The 22,436-nt window shown below is 39.9% G+C and overlaps 1 protein-coding gene across 3 annotated transcripts in view; it reads right to left on the reverse strand.

The window, feature by feature from the left end:
• The window catches only part of LOC105480296 (anoctamin 10), a 257,728-nt gene that overhangs the window by 148,932 nt on the left and 86,360 nt on the right, over positions 1-22,436 (reverse strand). The window lies entirely within an intron of this gene.

Here is a 22,436-nt window from a genome sequence, read left to right on the forward strand (position 1 = left end):
TGGAAAAAAGTATGTATGTAATATATGCCAGAGACAAAATGAAAATACTAAACAACAGGAGAAAATATTTGTAACATGTGACCAAAGAGTTAATATACTTAAAACACAAAATTGCTGCAAATTCACAAGAAGAAGATAAACCACACTCAAAGGAAAAACGAGCTTAAGTCATGTGTAGGCAACTTTACAGATGAGGCATGGCAAGTGGCCATTCAACATAATAAAAAAGTTTTCTTTCTCACTGCTGGTCAGGAAAGTGAACCCAATGCCACCTCAGACAACATTTTGCCTATCCAATTTGGGAAAAATTATTTTTAAGAGCAAGTAGGCAGTAAGGTATATGAAAATGGGGCTGTCATAAATAACTTATCAGGACACTTTTGGAAACGATCTCACTGTACCTATTAAAAATAGTGCCTACTCTTTGATCCAGCAATCCTGGTTTTAGGAATATATACTCTATTGAAAAAGGGTATGCGTATAGAAAAGTTACATTGCCGGTAACTCAAAATATTGGAAAACAATCAGAATGCCTACTGACAGGAAAAAAGCTGGACCTTGTGGAATATTCTGTAGCCATTACAAAGAGCAAGGTATATATTTATTTACCTGTATATATTGACATATGCAACCCCACTGTAGCCATGACAAACATGGTTCCCTAGTGGTCTATCCCTAAGGAGTGTCAAATTTCAGAAGCACAGATTAGACACTAAAACCTAATTTAAGAACAATTCTATTCTTTTTTTTGAGGCCGGCTTGAGCTCTGTCACCCAGGCTTGAGCGCAGTGGCACGATCTCGGCTCACTGCAACCTCCATCTTCCAAGCTCAAGCAATCCTCCTACCTCAGCCTCCTGACTACTTGGGACTACAGGGGCATGCCACCATATCTTGCTGATTTACATTTTTTTGGGGGGGTGGGGGGGAGCAGGGGTAGAGACAGGGTTTCGTCATGTTGCCCAAGCTGGTTATTCTATTCTTTATTCACATTTTTTGCATGGTACTTACCATGTCTCCCCCTTTCTTCCCACCAGTTTTCTCCACACTTCACCACTATGAAGCTTCTTCTTTGTCCCCCACCCCTGAACCAGAGCACCCAACTAAACCAAGCCCAAACCAAAATTCAAATCCTGCTCTGATTTTTGTTCTCTTCTCCCTTTCTCCTCCCTGTTCTGGAGATGTACAGTGATGTAAGCTCCTTCCTGTTCCTGAAGATGTACAGTGATTTAGGCCATGTCCTCCCCCAGCTATGGAATTTCCTATCTTCATATGTTGCATCCTTAAAGACAAAGAACAACCCTACTTGGCAGTACGGGAGTAGGAGATAGGACTGGGCTAGCAATTGCAGAATTTTCTTTGGTAGATGGGATGAAGAGTACATATGTGAGTACTTTTTCTTCTTCTGTCACATTTCAAAAGATTTTTGTGATTTTGAATTAAGTGCAGACAATAAACCTACTGGAGGGTAAATGTGTGAGTAATTCCTACTCCCTCACCCCACAGGAGGCACATGCAAACTTACCTAGCACATAAAAGTCAGCGTGTGCACAGAAGGAAGTATCTATAGTCTTTATCTGGTTGCAAGAAGCAAGTAATGCTTTTGTATTAAAGAGAAAAGATAGAAAACTTTAATAGTTCACAAAACAAAGAAAAGTATCCCCTAGTCACATAACCCTGTCTCCTTACGTGCTTCTTTTACCTCCTCTTTCTTTGGGAGAACTGTCTTCAGAGTTTCAACCTTTGGCAAACAGCACATACTTCTGCTTTGTTTTTTCCTGATTGCAGAAAACTCTAGTCCCAGAAAAGTAGAGAAAGGTCCTTCCTTTCAGGCTTGTGTTCCCTCAGCAGGGTGGATCTAAGGCTAGTTAAGGAATCCACCCTACTGAATCTTTGTGACACTGTTCCTAAGACAGACATCCTGAGGAGCCTAAGTCCCTGGAGTGAGGGAAAGCAGGGGTCCCTACAGCCTCCCAGATGCCCTCTGCCCTCCTACAGAACCTTCCTATGCCTGTGGTTTTCATGGGGGAGGGGAGCAGCATGGATGGGGATTTGTATATTTCTGTGATATATATTCACATATTTCTATGAAATATAGATTTATATTCTGTATTTCTATTAATTCACCTCAAATACAATATTTTTGATACTGTTTTGCTGTGATATATGAAAGGAAAAGCCAGTACAAATTGAGCTACTCTAAACATAGACTTAAAAGACCTGAAAGTGGAAATTACGAATGTATCCTAATAGTGATGCTTAATTGTAATTCTGTTGCATCATCTCTGTACTTCTTATGTGGAATGACTCATATACTGTGTCCCTATCAGAATAAATTCTCAGCTGTGAATCGAGCATTAATCTGGTAATTATTTTAAAAGGATGTAAGTAGCATCAAATTTTCTGTTCATGTGTTTTTAGAAAAGCATGAAACACTGAAGCCTTGCTCTGCACCGCAGTGTCTATGTGCAGCAGGGGAAGACTTGACACTTGGTTTAGCCACTGACTGGCTGTTGGCAGGTACAGCAAGGAGACAGTGGGAGTTTTCCTGCCCGCTTCCTGGGAAGCCACTGGCTGTTCTGGCCTTGGATACTTCTAATGCCTCCCCAGAAGATGGATGGTACCCAGCGGGCAAACCAACTGCCCTCCACGTCTACAAAATCCAGCTGATTGAGGGAAGAACTGTGCAGAAGAGCAGATGTGACCTAACCTGGGAGGACAATCCCTGATGGCAGTGTTACCTGCCAACTGTGTCAGTAGGAGAGACTTGCCCCCAGCATATCCTAGAAAGTAACAGAAACTCTGATGGGATGGCACGTGGAGGGAAGAGTGGGGAATAAACACCACCTCCCGTGGCTTTCAAAGCCTGCGTAAAAGATCCCAAGTGCAAAGCTTGGCACAGAGGAAACCAGCCATTCCCTTCCCTCTACTTTGAGGTCTGGACTATGCAGCTTACTATAGCTGAGATTTACTGATGCTGTCCTTTGTTTTTCAAAAAATATAATCCTCCCTCTTATTCGTGCACATCCCCAGAGAGAAGCAAAGAGCAGTCAAAACATGAATGGGACTGTCCTTTTCAGCAGGTGGGGCAGGAGGGGAATAAAATTCAGAAAAATAAGATATAACATTTCTTGTACTCAGTGCTACCAAATAATTTAATCCTTGCTATATGCATATAAGGTAAACACACATACACAATTCATTGTCTAATGGTTTTGCAATGCAACAGTCTTGAGGCTGTGGTGCGTGGGCACTGGGGTAAGTCCCCAGACCTGATTACCTGAGGTGGTGGTGAGTACTGAGGAAGAAGCTAAAATCACACCAAAACCAGGGTATTACGTTGAGCCCTCTCCACCAGAGTTGCCGAGCTCATGTAGAGAAATCACTAGAGAGAGGGGGCAGTTAAAGTGTTTGTCCTTGTTTTTCACATGTGTCTTCAAATTTCTAACAATGGCACAGGCAAATGCAGAGTGAAAATAAACTCGGCAAGTATTTCTCAAATGATACTTGTGATAGGGTACAGAGACCCTATCGCAAAGAGTTTACAATCTTTTACAGTTGCGGAACCCAGTCATGAAACAAATATAAAACATTTCCACAGCCATATACAGTCAAATGTATAGTTCAAATGATGTACCTCCATAGAAGTACACTGAATGCTCTAGATGGGGAAATGTTTACTAGGGAGGGCTTGGCAGAGGAAGTCTGTCTTAGACTGGGCATCAAAGGAAGTATAGGAAGTAGGCCGACAGGAGGAGTACTGAGCAGGAGAAGAGGGCATTTGCAAGGCACAGAAGCCAGGATCAGCAGCAGTGCAAAAACTGGGTGCTAGAGAAGACAGTCAGAAATGCAGGCAAACCACACTTCCCACTATTACCTTCTTTCAACTATCTAGGATACCACAAACTGTAAGACACCATAAGACATACCATTCTCTCATTCACCACCAAGAAAAAAAAATACTGCCAATTAAACAATTACACAAAGTGTTCTTATTACCTAGAATTCTAATTTGAAGGATTCTTTTAAAACTTCTTTAGATAGATTTTTTTTTGTCATCACTCCTGTGCTACATACAAAATATAAGCATAATATGCTGGTTAATGTACTACTAGATTTTTTTTTTTTTTTTTTAAAGAGAGTCTCACTCTATCGCCCATGCTAGAGTGCAGTGGCGTGACCTTGGCTCATTGCAACCTCCGCCTCCTGGGTTCAAGCGATTCCCCTATCTCAGCCTCCCAAGTAGCTAGGACTACAGGTGTGCACCATGCCCAGCTATTTTTTTTTTTTTTTTTGTATTTTTAGTAGAGACAGGGTTTTGCCATGTTGGCCAGGCTGCTCTTGAACTCCTGACTGCAGGTGATCCACCCGTCTCAGCCTCCCAAAGTGTTGGGATTACAGGCGTGAGCCACTGCGCCCAGCCCCATGTACTACTAGATTTTTTAAACATTCAGAGTCAAAAAAAAAAAATTAAAAAAAAAATAAAATAAAAATAAAAAAAAAAAAACATTCAGAGTCTAAGACTTCTAAATCGAATTTCATCTCAGAGTTGACAATGCGCAAGTTTTCCAATACAAAATCCTCTTTATGTGGCCTCAGTAGTGTCGGTGATGCAGTAGTCCTTAAAACAGTGCTTCACCACTCTATCTGGGATTTCCTTCCAAGCAGCTGGCACCCATTTGCAAGTTCCCATGCTGGTGCTTTTTCTGATCTTATCAAAAGGGTCAATGTAAGGTTTACAGCCCCACCCATAATTCATTTTCTATACTGACTGAAACCATAAGGAGTTGCTGTTGCCAAATCACAGTACCAGGAATGTTCCAGTGTTGACATTCAAATCTGTGCACATGTTGACGATGGCAGCTACCTGATAGCCACCATAAAATATATTCAATTTCAGAGGTACTAAAATGTGGGAAAAGTTAACCTTAGGCTCAGTGAAATGTGGTGGTATGATCTCTTAAGCTTCTTTCCTAAGCTATAACTCTACAGGTAATAATAGTAAAACCACTCTCGAATGTAATTAACTGAAATCAGGATTTGCCTTTTCAACCCTGAATGACACTTTCCTATACAAACACAACCATTACAGAAAATATCCTAATAAATATCTTACTTTATCAGTGTATGTACTCTGAATTGGGTTGGCATAATCTTAGAAAGTTTAGAAAGACTCCATAAGCTTCGACATCTACATGACTTCCTATAGCTCAACCTAGAATGGTGGTCAAAAATAACAGCAGCAAAAACAGAAGGCAGAGCATCTTATAACACAGGTATGTAAGAGGGCCGGGGAGGGTGCTGTATGTAGAGGTGAATCAACTCAAATCTCTCAGTGAAAAAATTAGTTGTATTCTGAAACAGAAGATGTCATCGTCCATTAGTATAGCTATGAAGAAATACCTGAGGCTGGGTCATCTATAAAGAAAAGAGGTTTACTTGGCTCATGATTTTTCAGGCTGTACAATAAGCATGGCACCAGCATCTCCATCTGGCGAGGGCCTCAGGTTGCTTCCACTCATGGTGGAAGGTGAAGGGAAGCCAGCTATGCAGTCACATGGCAAGAGAAGAAGCAAAGGGAGGGGAGGTGCCAGGCTCTTTAACAACCGGCTCCAGCAGGAACTAACAGAGTGGGAACTCATTCGTTGGCACAAGGATGGCACCAAGCCATTCATGAGGGATCTGCCCGCATGACCCAAACACTGCCCATTAGGCACTACCTCCAACATTACAGATCAGATTTCAACATGAGGTTTGGAGGGACAAGCATCCAAACTATACCAGGAAGTGTAAAATCTTATAAATTCCCAACACTTTAAAAAGACAATAAAACACAAAAACAACGCCACTGATTGAAAAATGAAAAATCTAGAGAATCTAAAACAGCGAAGGAGACCTGAGAAATCATGAGGTCAAAGCTTCTTAGTAGAGAGGTAGAGGAAAGCAAAGGGAAGAAAGGTTGAAAGAGGCCAAAACACATTCCCTGGATGCAATGAAGACTAAGATTGTTACCCTGACAAGAAAGACAGCTCATTATTCACCTTCTACTTTGCCACAGAGCCCAGCATAATAATGTCTACACATGACTGATATTCTGCTGAATGGAACTAAATCTGTCCAGGGATTGGTGGAAAGAAAGGTGGTGGAAGATGACAGTGAGTGTTATGGAGAAGGGAAGGAAGACAGACACAGACCCCAGCCAAGGAGCTATCAAAATGATCTGTCTCAAATTACTTCACCCACATCCCATTCTGAGCCACAGAGTACAAGAACACCAGTATAAACGATGGTCTCCATTGGGTGATTTTCCATTTTTCTCCTTACCTCACACCCATTAGGATGGCTACTACAAACAAACAAAACCAGAAAATAACAAGTGTTGGTGAGAATACGGAGAAATTGGAATCCTTGTGCATTGCTGGTGGAAATGTAAAATAGTACAGCCACTATGGAAAACAGTATGGAAGTTCCTCAAATAATTAAAAATAGAATTACCATATGATCCACTAATTCCACTTCTGGGTATATACCCAAAAGAATTGAAATCAGGGTCTTGAAGAGATACATGTATACCTGTGTTTATAAAACATTATTCACAATACCTGCTATAGTTTGTATATTTGTTCCCCCAAACCTCATGTTGAAATCTGATCCCTGATATTGGAGATGGTGCCTAGTGGGCAGTGTTTGTGTCATGGGGGCAGATTCCTCATGAATGGCTTGGTGCCATCCTTGTTGTAATGAGTGAGTTCTCACTCTATTTGTTCCTGCCAGAGCTGACTGTCAGAAAGAGCCTGGCACCTCCCCGCTTCTCCTGCTTCCTCTCTCACCATGTAATCTCTACACACCAGCTCCCCTTCACCTTGTTGCACCACAAGTGGAAGCAGCCAGAGGCCCTCACCAGATGGAGATGCTTGTGCCACACTTCCTGTACAGCCTGCAGAACCATGAACCAAATAAATCCCTTTTAAAAACAAGTTACCCAGCCTCAGGTATACCTTTATAGCAACACAAATGAACTAAGACAACAGCTAAAAAGTAGATGCATCACAGTATTCACCAACAGATGAATGGATAAGCAAAATGAGGTACGTATGTGCAAAGGAATATTATTCAGCCTTAAAAACTAAGGGAATTCTGACATGCTACAGCATGGAAGAACTCTGACGACATTATGTTGAGGGAAATAGGACAGCCACGAAAAGACAAGTACTGTATGACTCCACTTGTGTCAGATACCTAGTATAGTCAAAATCATAAAGACAGAAAGTAGAGGGGCTGTTGCCAGGATCTAGGTGGAGGGGATAATAGGGAGTTACTGTTTAATGGGTATAGAGTTTCTGTTTTACAAGATGAAAAGAATTACAGAGGTGGATGATGACTGTGGTTGCACATTATGAATTTATTTAATACCACTGAATTGTACACTTAAAATGGTCAAGACAATAAATTTTGTATTATGTATATTTTACCACAAAAAAAAAAACTGGGAAAAAGGAAAATATGCAAACTAATGGAGAACACTACAGTTATGGATGTAGCGATCCAGGCATTGGTTAGAGAGATCGTTTTATACAGGCAATAAAATCAAGCTGTTAAACATGATAGGATTCAGAAATCAGAACAATATGGGCTCCCTCTAGTGGTTTAAAACACCTTTAAATACTCTCATACTGAAAGGAAGATTCTAATTTATTTTGATTTCTTGGTGGGGGGTGGGGAGAGAGATCACCTAATTATTTTCTTCTTGGGAAACCCAAGACTTACAAGTAGATCACTACTAATATTCATCCCAGGAGATGAGGAGAGGGGAGTAGGCCCATAGATCAAATGTGATGTGATGGCTCCAAAGCCACAAGGCAAGTTATCTACTTCCTTCAGGATCCATCAGAAGCTTAAGCAGCCATGAATGAAGAGAAGGGGGCAGAGCTAAGCCATATGACAAGGAAGACAGGACAAAGAGAACAATATTAGTCAAAGGGGGAGTGAGCTATCACCATAACATAAAAAACGAATTTTCTCATGTGGCTATGAAGACATCTCTGAAAAAAACAAATAAAAGAGTTTCAAACAGGTTTCAGGCCAAGCCCAGCCTAAGTTTATAGGCTGCCTTGGCTGCTCTGACAGTTAAGATTTGTTTGAATTTCTCAATGCGGTCATACAAAGAGAGGTCTCATCACTTCACAGTCATTTATCCTATTAAAAACTGTACTCTAATCAGGTGATTTTTATGATTTTAAGGCTGAAAGAGGATTTTTTTTCACAGTATAGCAAATCTTAGCAAGGCTGCCATTTGCACTGAAGGTTTGAGTCTTGTTGTATAACACCTTGTTATATAAAATCTTGTTATAATAAAGTGTTGGGGATTGGCCGGGCGCGGTGGCTCACGCCTATAATCCCAGCACTTTGGGAGGCCGAGGCAGTGGATCACCTGAGGTCAGGAGTCCGAGACAAGCCTGGTCAACATGGTGAAACCCTGTCTCTACTAAAAATGCAAAAATTAGCTGGCATGGTGGCAGACACCTATAATCCCAGCTACTCAGGATGCTGAGGCAAAAGAATCACTTGAACTCAGGAGGCGGCGGTTGCAGTGAGCTGAGATTGCGCCACTGCACTCCAACCTGGGTGACGAGTAAAACTCCGCCTCAAAAAATAAGGATGGATGGATGGATGGATGGATGGATGGATGGATGGATGGATAGATAGATAGATAGATAGATAGATAGATAGATAGATAGATAGATAGATAGATAGAGTGTTGGAGATCTAAAGTGTGATCTACAGGTGAAAAAAACCAATGCAAATAAATCAAAGGCAAAGGAGAAGCATGAAATATCTCTGCCAAGAAACGTAAATAACAATTATGAAGCAGATGGGCAATGTAATTGGTACCTAGCTGACTGCAACTGTAGCTGTCTATGATGGCACAGTTTTCTGCCATTGCTAAGAGAGTTACTGTTCATAAAAAATCACATTAGTTTATGTAGTTTAGAGGAAAAAGTCTTTTCAACAAAATATCAGAGAAATGACAGAAAGAAAATTATTCTTTTTTTTTTTTTGTTAAGATGGAGTCTTGCTCTGTCACCCAGGCTGAGGTAGAGTGGCACGATCTCGGCTCACTGCAACCTCCGCCTCCTGGGTTCAAGCGATTCTCCTGCCTCAGCCTCCTGAGTAGCTCGATTACAGGCACATGCCACCACGCCTGGCTAATTTTTGTATTTTTTGAACTCCTGACCTCGTGATTCTCTCACCTTGGCCTCCCAAAGCGCTGGGATTACAGGTGTGAGCCACTGTGCCCAGCAGAAAGAAAATTATTCTTGAATCCGTTTCAAAAAATTTATCAACCAGTCCAAAGTTTCTTTCAAAGAAGATGGTAAAAATCTGAACAAAGTTCTTTTGAATTCTGTTAAGTGCCATGAGAGTTGCTCTGGTTTGCTTTAGTAAAACTTAAGTAGAATGCATGAAAACAAAAGCAGCCTCTGGTATAGTATGAGATAGGATTAGCATAAATAAAATGCCATTGAGTTTTTAAATACTATCTAAGTTCTACACTAAATAGCATGCCACTTACACTTGAAAATAAATGTAATTAAGTACAATGTTTACGGTAATTTCTATAAAATGTTGGGCATCAGATCCCCAGTTAGAATCAAAATTTTCTGTCACATCACTTTTGCTATGAGAAAATAAGATTCAAATTAAAATTGTTTTAATTGTCAGAACATTTTTCTGCTGAGCATGAGGACTGCCTATAGGCTGGATTCCCTCAACACTATTTCACTAGTAAATTGACTAAGAAGCATGTGTTTTTCATGAGATGTCATCATCTACATGGGTTTACTCAGGTACCAGTGAAACCCAAAATTATACCACATCAAAGCCCTTTATGTGAGGCATGCTTCAAAGCCTCAGTTGGCTTTCTTACTCATCAGGAATGATATAACACATTTTCTTCACATGCTCTTTTCAGTAAGTCATCTTTCAGATCACAGAACCAAAACACTGTCATTTTGTGATGGATATTCCAGAGAAGGAGGTGACATACACATTCATGAGGTCAAGAAATGAAAAACTGTCAGCCAGTGGGTTTGAATTTGTTATTATTCTGCAGTTTTCACATTATTTATTTATGTTCAACTAAATAATATGGTCCCTGAGGGCAAAGATTATACTTTATTCTCCCTATAGGGCCAGGATATTATGAGTATGTATAATAGGGCTAAAAGATACTTGTGGAAGAAATTATTTTATGTTTCAATCTGTAGCAGAGAGACATGTGCCTTGTTTCTCAGAACAGCTAAAAATGATAAAGGATTTAAGATGTAAATTATTAAAGAAACAAAGAAAAAATATTTCCCCCAAATTCCGATGATGAATAAAAGATGTTTAAGATCCAGTGTTCCTGCAAAGCTATAATTTTGAATGAGTACACTTTAATGCATTTTACTCTATGTGTGTTAATCCTCACCTTTAAAATAAAGATATAATGCTCTTACAGTATTATCTAGGACTTATTTGACACGAACCATTCTCAGCGTCATCCTTGTCTCAGAAATGACAATTCCATTTGTGAAGGTGCTCAGGCCAAACCAGAGGGCCATCTGTGATGTCTCTCTTTTGTTACCCCTCACCTCCATCATATTATCAAATCCTTCTTTTTGCCTTGAAAATCTATCCACAACCCACCCACTTTGGCTACCTCCACATTTCCTGCCCTGGTCCAGGACACTATTGTCTCTGTCCTAAGTCATTGCCATGGCTTCCTACCTGGTCTCTCTGCCTTTGCTCATATCCTGTGCATTTTATAGTCAACAGAATATCCAGAGGCCCCATGAATACAAAAGTCAGACTCTGACTATCCACTCCTACACTCAGAGCCCTCCGGCAGCTTCCATGCCACCCAGAGTTAAGCCAAATGACCTGAAAATCCCTGTGTGATCCTCTTCATCGTATTTATGGACTCGAATTCCCATCACTCCCTGTGATCCAGCCACATGAGTTTCTTTGCTGTTCTTTAATAGCCCAGGTCCACCCCTGGGCCTTTAGGGTGCTGTGCCCTCTGCCTGCACTGCTCTTCCTCCGCCAGGTATCTGCATTGCTTTCCCATCACTCACTCCAGGTCTTAACCCAGAAATCAGTCTCCCTAGGACATTTTCTCAGACCAACTTCCTTAAAACTGTACCACCACCCCTACCATGGTACTTCCCATTTCCCTTCCTCACCTTATTTTTCTCCTGAGTGGTTATCACTGATTAACATACTATACATTTCATCTCGTTATCATCTATCTTCCCCCCTAAAATATACTCCACGAGTACAGAGGTTTTCCTTCCTTCTGTTCACTGCTGTATCCTCACTGCCAAGTAAAGTGTCTGGCATCAAGTAGGTGTTAATATATCTATTGAATTAACTGAATGAGTTCTAATTCCTACTTATTGGAAGATTCTAGAAGTCATGTCAGTTTCATAAGAAAAAAGGTGCTTTTTGTCAGTAGGCTTGGTATCATTATCTTTTTATCTACCCAAGAGTTGATAAGTACATTTCTCTCCGTATCCATACAGCAAGGAAAGTCACTGAGTACCTTCTTTCACTAGAGTCAGATACCACAAAAAGAAGGATGTGAGAAATTTTCTGGACTGCCCTTCGTAGGAGACAGGGTGGGTTGTATTCTTCCCCTTCCCCTTCTTCACAGGAGGGAACACGAAGTGTTCATCGAGGCTCAGGCACCTACCACAGGTCCGGGCCATGTGGGAAGCTGGGGCACAATCCTTACCCAGGGCTGCTTCTTCAACTGGACACAACATGCAGACGGGTCAAACGTGCAAGGCATACCTCCCACAACCCCTGCTGCTGCTGGTCCCTGGAAGTTTAGCAGCAGACTAGCCAGCACTGCCTGGATGCCCTCATAGCTAGGACTGACCCCTTCACAAGAGACCAAAAAAAAAAAAAAGGAAACACAGCAAACCTCCGATGGTGGACTGTAGGAGAGTGACAACGGACACTCAGGAAAGGCATATCTCTAAATCCTGAAGGATGAGGGTAGCCTTTTCTTCTCATAACTGGAGAAAATAAATATACAAGCTCAGGGATTTTCTCTGTGGGTTCTAGGGGGCCGTTCTGTCACTATTCTATGATAAAAATGAAATGCCATCTGCACACGGGTCTAGTTTTGAAGAAAAAGGGGAAGATTATATAGTTAGCATGAAACAGTTGAAGAGCATAAACAATTGCCAACAAATGCTTGCAAAAAATGTGATCAAACGAAAAGGAAATGTTCTAGGTGTTTGTAAAAGGCAAGGGAAAAATGTGAAGTTCCTTATTAAAGAACACTAGGAACACTGAAATAAAGTATAATTTTAATGCTTTACAATATTTTTCACAACCAAGAAAAAGTTTATGTTGCTAAAGAGAGAGTAAAAGTCAAGGGGCAGAGGGTAGAGAATAAAAAAGAATAAAAATAATTAAAACAGAAAAATGCTCTAATTCTAGTGAAGGTACTTCTCCCCATTTTTCAAAAAAGACCAAACATTAAAAAGTCATGAAGAGACCTCATTGAAATTAAAAACTTTTCAAAGCTTATGTGAAGCTACAGACTCGGAAAAAGTATTTGCAAACCACATATCCAACAAAGGAGTACTACCTAGGATACAGAAATATTTTTAAAAACTCAACAACTAAAAAAACTCATTAGAAAATGGGCAAAAACTTCAGCCATTGTGGAAGACAGTGTGGCAATTCCTCAAGGATCTATTACTAGAAATACCATTTGACCCAGCCATCCCAGTACTGGGTATATACCCAAAGGATTATAAATCATGCTGCCATAAAGACACATGCACATGTATGTTTACTGAGGCACTATTCACAATAGCAAAGACTTGGAACCAAACCAAGTGTCCATCAATGATAGACTGGATTAAGAAAATGTGGCACATATATACCATGAAATACTATGCAGCCACAAAAAAGGATGAGTTCATGTCCTTTGTAGCGACATGGACGAAGCTGGAAACCAGCATTCTGAGCAAACTATCGCAAGGACAGAAAACCAAACACCGCATGTTCTCACTCATAGGTGGGAATTGAACAATGAGAATACTTGGACACAGGAAGGGGAACATCACACACTGGGGCCTGTCGTGGGGTGGGGGAAGGGAGGAGGGATAGCATTAGGAGATAAACCTAATATAAATAACGAGTTAACGGGTGCAGCACACCAACATGGCGCAAGTACACATATGTAACAAATCTGCATGTTGTGCACATGTACCCTAGAACTTAAAGTATAATAAAAAAATAAAAAAAAGAAAATGGGCAAAAACATAGACGTTTCACTGAAGAGGATTTAGCAATGGCAAATAAGCACTTGAAAAGTTGTTCAACATCATTAGCCATCAGGAAAACACAAAGTAAAACTACAATGCAATATCACTACATACCCATCAAAATGGCTAAAATAAAAATTAGTGATAGCACCAAATTCTGGCAAGGATGTGGAGAAACTAGATCACTCACACATTGCTGGTGAGAACATAAAATGGTAAAACCACTCTGGAAAATAGTTTGGCAGTTTCTTATAAAACTCAACATGCAAATACCATTCAACCCAGCAATATTACCTTTGAACATTAATCCCAGAGAAAGAAAAACTTACTTAATAAAAAAACCAGTACTAAAATGTTCATAGCAACTTTATTTGTGATAGCCAAAAACAGGAATCAGACCAGATGTCCTTCAGTGGGTGAATGTTTAAACAAATTGTGGTATATATATACCATAGATAATAATTAGCAATAAAAAGGAATAAGCTACTCGTATGCACACATATTGAATGAATCTCCAGGGAACTCTGCTGAATGAAAAAGTCAACCCCAAAAGGTTATATACTGTATGATTTCATTTATATAACATTTTTGAGAGACCAAAATTTTGGATATAGAGAACAGATTTTGGTGGTCATCAGGGGTAAGGAATTGGGGTGGGTGAGGAGTCCCATGGTAATGGAACAGTCCCGTATTTTGATGGTGGTGGTAGATACATGAACCTATACATGTGACAAAACTGTAGAGAACTAAACACAAGGCCAGGCACAGTGGCTCACGCCTGTAATCCCAGCAGTGTGGGAGGCCAAGGCAGGTGGATCACCTGAGGTCTGGAGTTCGAGACCAGCCTGGCCAACATGGTGAAACCCTGTCTCTACCAAAAATACAAAAAATTAGCCAGGCATGGTGATGCATGCCTGTAATCCTACCTACTGGGGAGGCTGAGGCAGAAGAATCGCTTAAATCCAGGAGGCAGAAGTTGCAGTGAGCCAGGATGGTGCCATTGCACTCCATCCTGGGAGATAAGAGCAAAACTCTGTCTCAAAAAAAAAAAAAAAAAAAAAAAAAAGAACTAAACACAAATATACACACATAAGTACAAGTAAAACTGGGGAAATCTGAACAAGATCAGTGGATTGTATCATTGTAAATATACTGGTTGTGACACAGCTCTGTAGTTCTACAGAATATCACCATCCAGGAAACTAGGTAACAGGTATACAAATCTCCGTGTATTATTTCTTACAACCGCATGTGAATCTCCAATTATCTCAATAAACATTTAAATTAAAAAAAAAAATCATGGAGACATTATGGCACCTTCTCCCACATCCCTGAGACCTAAATGAATATACCACTGTGTACAAAGAAGTGAGTGAGCTTGGACAGCCAAAAAATGCGTTTGGTTCAATTGATGCTTAATTAAACCCATCAAATTTACATAGACACTCTCTAACAATCCTCTGAGTCAGCAGGGTTTACATTCTGTATGCTATTCACATCTCCAGCTACAGTTGAAAAAACGGTATTTTAAAATACTAGGACACAATCATATTTAGTTTTAGTATTATACTGTCCTCAAGGTGTCAAAAATTACCTGTTTATCCCAATTCATAGCATAATTAAAATTGTTAATAAGCAAGATAGTATAGTTTGATTAATGTGTCCAATTAGTGAATATAAGCAACATTCAAAATTTCATGCTCTTTATGATTTCATTTTTAAAGACGATTGGTTTAAGTCAATTAATGCAAAAAGAGTTAATGCCAATAAAATAATGGACTGCAACATGCACAAAATAAAAAGTATTATTATATTTCCAACATAATTTATTTATACATTATGGTTATTTTAGCTTTTTTATTGCTGCTGTAGTAACACAAATTAGATTTTTTAAAAATTCACAAAATATAGTCCATATATCTATTTACTGACTTGACAGTATCTGCAAAATCTCAGAAAAATGTTTTAGCAATGTCCTAGCTCTAGGCTGACATTTCCAATTCTATTTAGTCCTAGAGCAGAGTCTGCATAAACTCTTCCATATTAAATTAACGTCTAACATCCAATCCCTATCTTTGACTGAAAATAATCTTTTATAAAATAAACTTAAGCATCTTTCTTCACGGGTAAATCATGACTATGGATAAACAGAGTCAGGCAGAGCCCATTTGTTTGTTTTTCTGCTTATGTCTGTTAGTCACTGCCCTTCATTCCTTGAAGCTCCCACCTTAGTACTCCACTTTTAGTTTTAGGATATACAGGCTGAACTGGCCCCGCTACCTCAGAGGATCAGAGACAGTCATGTCTGCAGTCTGACAAGAACATGACCTGTAAGCTTCTCTAGAGAGAGAAAATGCTTGCTTAAATTCAGAAACCACTCACAACGCATATAGGGGCTCTCTATTGTGAGATGAAATCATGCCTGTGGGGTCAAAGCACCAGCTCCAGGCAGCCCTCAGGGCACTGCCTTGCTCCAAGGTGTTTTACTGAGCAATACACACACAGAACAACGAGGTCCATGGTACAAGGGCCAAATTCTAAAGCAGCAGAGTCTTGTCATCTAAACCCAGACGATCACAAGCTCCCCACTGTGCTTTCGGACAGCCCAGGCTGTAAGCTGGGGTGGGAGTGTGGAGAAGGGTGGGAGCCCCAAATGTGGGGCCTTTTATCAGGACAAGTCCCAGATGCAGCCCATGATCTCTCACTATGTCAATGCATGATTCTATCATATTTAGCTCCTGTCACCCAACTAGCAAGCGTCTTCTGGGAAGGTGTCCACTCTCTCACCATTTTGTATTTTCTAGCTCTGAGAACAACTCTAGGCACAGAAGAAAAGCAAGGTAACATGAGAGAGCAATGTCTCAGGAGCCAGTCAGACATGAGAGAGAATCCCAACTCTGCCTTTGTCACTTAATAAACGCTCATATAATTCTTAATGCACACTGTGCACTATTCTGTGCATTATTTAAAAATAACGACTTACACTTCATAACAATGTTGTGAGGTGGTACTATTATTAGGCATTATTTTGCAAAATTAAGAACTGAGGCACAGAGAGACTTAGCAATCTGCCCAAAGTGTGAGTGGACCACAATGCTAGCAGTGGAAGTCATGAGGAGTTGTCAGATTCTGGATATATTATATTTTGCAATGGTGTGAACATGAATCTTGGACTAGAGGTTGCAGAGAGATGAGTCAAGGATGACTCCAAGGTTTCTGGCCTTAGCAACTATAAAGATGAAGTCACGAATTACAGAAATTGAAAAAAAATGTTTTTTTCATTCTTCTTACACCCTTTTTGGAAATATCCTAACAGACCACTTCCACCAAGATGAAGTAACCCTTCCACCTGAAACAACAACCAAAAAACGAGACAAACTTGATAAAATAACACTTTCCAGACACTGGACATCAGGCAATGAAAGACTGTGGTTCCTGATGGGAAACAAGCAGGGTGAGCCTACAGTTGCTCCAACTTACTGCCTAGACAGTCTCCAGGCCACAGTGCAGGGAGAAAAGGTCAGGATGAGCACAGCAGACTTTCTGAGTCATGATGAGAATCCAGGGACAACATGGCACCAGCTGTTTGCAGGAAAACAAAAGAAGACAGAGCTGCAGAACAACAGATAGCTCAGGAGATCTGCAGGTGGTCTCCCCCAGGTTTTCAGCAGACGTCTTACCAGCACACATATGTGAGTAAACTATCTGAGGTCCGGGAAAGCAACATCAGACCAGAAGAAACAGCTCTGTTCACACAGGACTGAGAACAGTGTCTGTTCCCACCAGCCAGACCAGAAAATCTAACTCAGGGTCACCAGAGACAGTGCTTGGAAGGGTCTTGACTCAGTACTGGGAAATAATTAGGAAGGAGGGCAAAAATGGAAGTAAACTATTGTATGGTTCTTATACTGCGTTGTATGTGAAGTGGTATAATATCTTGAGGGTAAACTGTGATAAAATAAAGATGTATACTAGAAACCCTAAAGTAACCACTAAAATAACAAAACAAAAAGTTGTAGCCAATCATCAAAAAAGGGAAAAATATGGAATTTCACTTACACACAAACACACACTTCTACGAATTCTTTTTTCTTTTTTTTTTCTTTTTTTTTTGAGACAGAGTCTTGCTCTGTCACCCAGGCTGGAGTGCAGTGGTACGATCTCCGCTAGCTCTGCCTCCCGGGTTCACGTCATTCTCCTGCCTCAGCCTCCTAAGTAGCTGGGACTACAGGTGCCCGCCACTGCACCCCACTAATTTTTTGTATTTTTTTTTTTTTTTTTTTTTTTTGAGACGGAGTCTCGCTCTGTCGCCCAGGCTGGAGTGCAGTGGCGCGATCTCGGCTCACTGCAAGCTCCGCCTCCCGGGTTCACGCCATTCTCCTGCCTCAGCCTCCCGAGTAGCTGGGACTACAGGCGCCCACAACCGCGCCCGGCTAATTTTTTGTATTTTTAGCAGAGATGGGGTTTCACCATGTTAGCCAGGATGGTCTCGATCTCCTGATCTTGTGATCCCTCCACCTGGGCCTCCCAAAGTGCTGGGATTACAGGCGTGAGCCATCGCACCCAGCCACACACTTCTGTGATTTAAAATAAGGAAGAAAAGGGAACAAATGACAGATGAACAAATAAATAATAAAAATACGTATGTATTATTTGCTATTTTAAAATATTTAATATTAATATTAAATATTTTGTTTGCTTTTATAACATAATATAGATGTTTGCTGTTTTTCTATTTTTGCTTCCTATTTTTATTTTGTTTGCTATATTATAAATAATATAATTTATATAATTTTACATTATAAATAATAGCAAACAAAATAAAAATAGCAAGCAAAAGCAGAAAAAATAGCAAACATACAAATAGCAAAATGATACATTTAAATCTAATCATATCAATAATCAGATTAAATATAAATGCCATAACACCCCAATTAAAAAGGCTGAGCTTGTCAGATTGGATAAAAATACAAGACCTAATGATATGTTGCCAAAAGAAAACACATTTGAAATATACAGACAGTCTATGGCCATACCACCCTGAAGGCGCCCAATCTCGTCTGAAATATACAGACACAAATAGGTTCAAAGTAAAAGGATGTAAAAAGTCATATTATGGTAACACAAATCAACAGAAAGCTCACTTAGTATTAGACAAAGTAGATTTCAAAGCAAAGAATATTACATCTGGGATAAAGAGATTATATCATAAAGAGGTCAATCCATGAAGATGATGAAACAATTATATACCACATGACAGAGCTTCAAAAAAAAAAAAAAAAGCAGAAAGTGATAGAACTGCAGGGAGAAACAGACAAAGTCACAATTATAATGGAAAATTTCAATACTGTTCTCAAAAATTAATAGAAAAAGTAGACAAAAAATCAGTAAGGATACAGAAAGCTTGAACAAAACTATCAGCCAACTTGACCTAATTGTCATTTATAGAACATTCTACCCAACAATACCAGAATACACATTCCTTTGAGATGCACATGGAACATTTGCCAAGATAGACCATATTATGGGACATTAAATAAGTCTCAATAAATTTAAAAGGACTCAAATCAGACAAAATGTTTTCTCTGACTACATAATTAAATTAGAAATCAGTAGCAAAAAGGTCTTTGGAAAATCCCAATATCTGGAAACTAACATACTTCTGAATAACACATGGGTCAAAGAAGAAATCAAAAGAAGAATAAGAAAGTATTTTGCACTGAGTAAAAATGGAAACACTTGTCAGAATATGTGGGATGCACTAAAACACTATGTAGCAGGAAATTTTATCTCAATTCTATCTTCAGGAACTAGAAAAACAAAAATAAAAGAAACAATAAAGAATGGAGCAGAAAGCAAAGAAATAGAAAGTAGTAAAACAATACAGAAAATCAATAAAATCCAAAGTGTCACTGATTTTTCAGAAGATCTATAAATGTGAAGGTTAATTTTATATATCAACTTGACGAAGCCATGGGTGTCAGGATAATTGATTAAACATTATTTCTGGCTGTGTCTATGAGGGTGTTTCCGGATGAAATTAATAATTGAATCCATAGAGTGAATAAAGCAAATGCCTCCCTCAATGTGGGCCTCATCCAATCCACTGAAGGCCTGAATAGAATAAAAGACTGGGTAAGAAAGAATTCTCTCTACCTGTCTTCTCCTGCCTTTGGGTACCCCAGCACTCACATCATGGGCTCTCCTGGTCCTCGGGTCTTCAGACCAGGACTGGAATGACACCATTGGCTCTCCTGGGTCTCCGGCTTGCCAAGTGTGGATCTTGGGTTGGGGCTTGGCCTCCATAACTGCATAAACCAATTCCCTATAATAAATCTCATTTTATATAATCTATTGTTCTATTTTTCTCGAGAACTTAGAGAAATACAATAAACTTCTAGCCAGGTTGATGAGGAAGAATAAAAGATACAAATTACTAATATCAAGAATAGGAAAGGTGACATCACTGGTGATAGGGAAAATAAAAGCACAGCTGATAAGCTGCAGTTGAAGCTATAATCTAGCTCTAGAATCAATGGACACAATCGAGATAACTTCTTTGCTTCATATTGCTAAGAACTTGTCACTTTTCTAAAAACTGTAAGCTGTAAATACCCCAGCCTGGGGCAAGGTTTCCTTCTGACTACTGAATATCCCCTGACTATCTTCCCTCAGGAGGTACAACAAAGAGTAATCTTAAGGAATCTACTCCTGCCTTCTGAGCAGAATCAAGCGCACATGCAAAGCTGCCTCTTCTGCTCTCCTGGTTCTCAAAACGATGTAGAAAGGCATTATCATTCTCTTTGTGATCTGAGTTTCCTATGCTCTTCTTCCACATTTGGATCATGGCCTTACATTAGCAACACCCCAACTGAGCACCAACCATGTGCTCAGTACTGTGACCTGGGACTGGGGTAATGCCAACTGTGAATACAGCATGGATCCTGCTCTCAAAGAACTGATCAACTAGGGGAGAGTGAATACATAGTAAATGAATGGATGACACATCAACACGTTATGGGAGCATATTAATTAATCATTAATGCTAAACAGAGAGACCAGGGAAAACTGACGGAAAGGTGATGTCTAAACTAGACTTTGAAGAACAAGGGATCCTCTGAAGAGCAGAAATTGGACAGCAGAAAATTCCAGGCCAAAGAAAACTCCAGGCAAAGACACAAAAGTAGGAAAATGTAAAACACAGCTATGCCTATAATATAGTATGCATGTTGAAAGCGTAGGGTGAAGGGAGACCAGGGACGAAAGACAGATACGAGGAGATTACAGAGGACCTTGAATCCCTTGTTAAGGAGGCTGGACTTTATTTTGTAAGAAAAGGAAACCAGCAAAGGCTTTCTCAGCTTGCAAGTGATATAGTCAGAACCGTGCTTCACACATATTAGACCGGAGAGAAAGAAACTGAAGTCAAGGATAGTGGTGAGGTGCTTACTGAAATACTCCAAAAAAGACATGACAGCAGTGGCCTGGTGCGAGGCTGTTAGCACCTTAGAATGGCGGGGATTGAGGGAGTAGGCATTCTGGAGGCAGAATCAGCAGGTGGGAGAGAAAAGAGATCTCCAAAGGAAAATGGCAAAACTGAAAATGTTCCATGGTTTCAATGTGAGTAACCATGAAAATAATGTTCCTATTTGTTGAGATTATAAAACACAGAGAAGGAAGGAAGCACAGGGGTAGGGCTCCAGGGAGGTGCCATGCCTTCTTCTGAATGGTTGAGATAGCGGTATTTTTGGAATGGCCACGGGGACACGTCTTCAGGAAGCCAGAAGACGAGGGCCAGCAGGGAAAGGCACAGATTTATGAGTCGGCTGCACAGGCAGGAGAGCTATGCTATAAAAACAGTTACTATGCTGTAATTACATCAAGCTTAAGCCCAGGCCTCTGTAGGAATTAACTAATCAGTATATTTTTTTCAGTATCAAATCAAGTTTTTACAATCTAATCTCTTCTAAACATTCAATGTTTTACACAATTTTATTGAATGTCAAGATTATAAAAATTTGATAAATATTCAAACATTTATAACTTAAAGCAAATTTCTTCTAGTTTTTGTATTAGTAATATCCAGTTGTTACCTTAATGATACCTAGAGTGTTGCTTGAACTATCTGAGGTGAAGGACCAATTTTTAAATTCCCAGTCTATGATGGTCCTACTATCCTACGGACTGAATGCCCCCTTGCCCGCAACAAATTCATGTTAAAGCTGTAAACCCCCCATGTGGCTGTATTTGGAGACAGGGCCTACAAGAAGGTAATTAAAGTTGAATGGGTCATAAGGGTGGGGCCATGATATGACAGGACTGTCATCCTTACATGAAGAGATACTAGTGAGCTCAGTCTCTTTGTGTACACACAAAGAATTGGTCATATTAGGATACAGAAAGATGGTGGCCATCTAAAAGCTAGGAAAAAAGGTCTCAGAATGGAACATATTTTGTTGGTACCTTGCTTGGATTTCTGTTCTTTAAACCACCCAGTCTGTGTTATTGTGCAAACTAATGCATACTACATGTGACCAAAATGAGCTTGCATCTCATGCAGATCATCGTACAAATTGAGCACTACCCTAATTGGTTTACCTTGGTCAACAAGATAAGCCCACTGATCATGTGCTTAAATATTGCAATAGTATCAAATTGCCTTAGAAGTTTCTAAACACCTTCCATTTCTGTGCTTAACTCATTGTGGACTGGTAAAAAATACTTTGTGGATTAACACCGGTCTGCAGACCACACTTTGTCCAGCACCAGTTTACCGTCTTTCTGCGATTGTTTTATGAAAAAAATGCAACATTTAGCTTAAGCACATAACTCAAAATAAAGGCATGAATTTTAAACACACGCATGCTGCAGAGTGAGGGGAATAATACAGAAGCTCAGTCCTATCCTATCTGGGCAAGATCCCTCAAGACATTGCAGAAAGCAGTTTCTTAAAAATTAACAGCATTGTGCCTTGTTTATAACATCCCCTGTATTCTGTTTCTCTTTAGCTCTTCCATCAGTCTCTGTAATCATATCCACAGAGCATATTATATACAATTAGATTACAAACTCACAGCTGGAGCACACTACTTCTTTTTCAATTGAGAATATAT

The sequence above is a fragment of the Macaca nemestrina genome, chromosome 2 (assembly GCF_043159975.1).
Source record: "Macaca nemestrina isolate mMacNem1 chromosome 2, mMacNem.hap1, whole genome shotgun sequence".
Classification (NCBI taxonomy): Eukaryota; Metazoa; Chordata; class Mammalia; order Primates; family Cercopithecidae; genus Macaca; species Macaca nemestrina.